This window comes from Alligator sinensis, unplaced genomic scaffold, assembly GCF_000455745.1.
Source record: "Alligator sinensis unplaced genomic scaffold, ASM45574v1 scaffold1322_1, whole genome shotgun sequence".
Lineage (NCBI taxonomy): Eukaryota > Metazoa > Chordata > Crocodylia > Alligatoridae > Alligator > Alligator sinensis.
The window spans coordinates 697,295-699,531 of NW_005842116.1; the positions used below are offsets into that span (position 1 = coordinate 697,295).

General features: G+C 44.0%; 1 protein-coding gene across 8 annotated transcripts in view; it reads right to left on the reverse strand.

Annotated features, from left to right (window-relative positions):
* The window catches only part of SRGAP2 (SLIT-ROBO Rho GTPase activating protein 2), a 163,915-nt gene that overhangs the window by 148,750 nt on the left and 12,928 nt on the right, over positions 1-2,237 (reverse strand). Inside the window, exon 1 of one of the 8 annotated variants that reach the window (XM_025205519.1) lies at positions 1,832-1,852. The exons of the other annotated variants lie outside the window; for them this stretch is intronic. The gene's annotated coding sequence lies outside the window, so the exon portion shown is untranslated. Of the gene's footprint in view, positions 1-1,831; positions 1,853-2,237 lie in introns of those variants that run through there. 8 annotated transcript variants of the gene reach the window in all.

Genomic DNA, 2,237 nt, shown 5'->3' on the forward strand with positions numbered 1-2,237 from the left:
TTCCGATCTAGAGGAAGACAGTGGTTTCATCTTTATAAAGGCCTGCAAGACACATTTGGAGTGAGAAAACAGAACAGAAGTGAGAAGTGTTTGGAATTAGAAGCCTGGGCCAAAACAAAAGGATTTCTTCCATTGATGTGTGCAGCCATTTACCACTACCAAGGGTGTTAGCCCCATCAATGGGAAGTAACAGCTGACGTCATCAGACCAACCTCAGAGAGAAGAAAGCCACTGTAGCCGGCCTGCAAGACACATTTGGAGTGAGAAAACAGAACAGAAGTGAGAAGTGTTTGGAATTAGAAGCCTGGGCCAAAACAAAAGGATTTCTTCCATTGATGTGTGCAGCCATTTACCACTACCAAGGGTGTTAGCCCCATCAATGGGAAGTAACAGCTGACGTCATCAGACCAACCTCAGAGAGAAGAAAGCCACTGTAGCCAATCTGGATGAGATAAGTGGGGGAGCCTGACCGGGCTCCACACTATGAGGGCGATGCACAATGCAAAGGGAAGGGTGACCGGAAGAGGGGGAAGGAAATCAGCCCACCACTTCAGTCTTTGTGGGGGACAAATACAATGTGTTTCCCAGCTGCAGAGTCTCAGCTTTGCCCTGGGACCAGTTGCATCACAAGTGTAGCTGCCAAACTTCAAGCAACAAGTGCTGCATCCCCTTCAGCTTTTCCCGTATCTTAAAAGCATGCATCACATCCGTGCTGTGTTCCATTAATGTACAGGCAAAGCAGCATAAAATACAGCATTATCACAGATTTCAAATAACGTGTAAGCCCAATAACTGTAATCTTTGCACTGACTTCAGTTCACATTACAAGTGTATCTACAATAGGAGAATGGCCAACCCCTGCCCCCTAACACGGTGCAAGTGCACAGGCAAGGTCAGGCGTTGCCATCACCTTCTCAGAGCAGGTTAGATGGCACACGGGCCTGTAGCATCAATGCAGCTGGATCATAATGAACCCGAGCGGGGCTTGTCAGCTCAGAGTCAAGGCCTTCTGGTTTGTCTGCATACAAAGATACCCCAGATTCATTACACCACTTATAGTCAAGAACATCAAGAGTCACAGCCTTGGGCAGCATCTATTTACACATTTACTGTTCATCTTCCATGTCTTCATTTCTGTTTCATAACCAAAGGAAATTTCCTAAAGGCATTCATGGAACCAAGCCCACAGAATTGGAAAAAAAAAAAAAGGATGAAAACAAGCATTCAGGCCCTTTAGAAATTCAATTCCAGTGGGAAATGCAAGAAAGCACATTTTCATTCACAGCAAGTTAAGTTTCCATCTAAACGTCATTACTATATCCTGTGACCTCTGTAATGCTGCAATTGTTCCTCCCTCTATATAGTGGAGATGCTTTTTCCCTCCTGCTCCAGATGTACAGTTTTGAGCTCTTTAGTGACAGGGTCTTTTGTTCGTATTTCAGCATCTTCCTGTAGTGCAGTGGAGCCAGTCCTATCGAGAAATCACATGGATTCTAGCGTAACCAGCCTACTAAGCAAACAGAAAATACAGGAAGGATACAAATTTTTTTTTAAAAGGTCAGCAGTGATGAAGCAGGCCCTGCTAACAACAAGGGGAGGGGGCAAGGAAGTTAGTCAAATGCTTTCATTAAAAGACAACAAGGCAAAGGGCTGCTTTCCAAAGGGTTGGGGGGGGAGAAGAGACCAAATGGACAAAAAGCTGTTCACTGCATTTGTAGAACAGATTGTCACAATACAAATAGAAACAAATCAAACCACATGCACACACTTCTTCCGAGAAGGGAACAAACTAATCAGCCCATGAGAAAACTAAGAAAGAGTTTAACGTTACGATTATTGTTGTCCGTGTACAAGTCTACTGCGCAAGTGTTGCAACGGTAATGATAGCCACTCTTCCTATATAGCACTTTTAAATCAGTAGGCCTCCAAGTGCTTCAAAACCTTTCACGTATTTATTCTCACAGCACCCCTGTAACATAAGGAAGTGTTACCCTTAAAGATGAGAAAAATGGAGGGGGGGGCAGGGAAGAGAAGCAGACTGACTGACGCAGTTGCACAAGGAATCTGGAGCAAAGAAACAAAAAGAAAACACACACAAAACCATTTCACAGCTAAAACAACAAATACATGTGAAAGCAAATCTCAGCAGTTTTGAAGACATGCAAGGACCATGTCAAAGTTGAAAAAAACAGAAGTATTGGTCAATCAATCTATAAGGAGGTTTCCCTCCCCCCGCA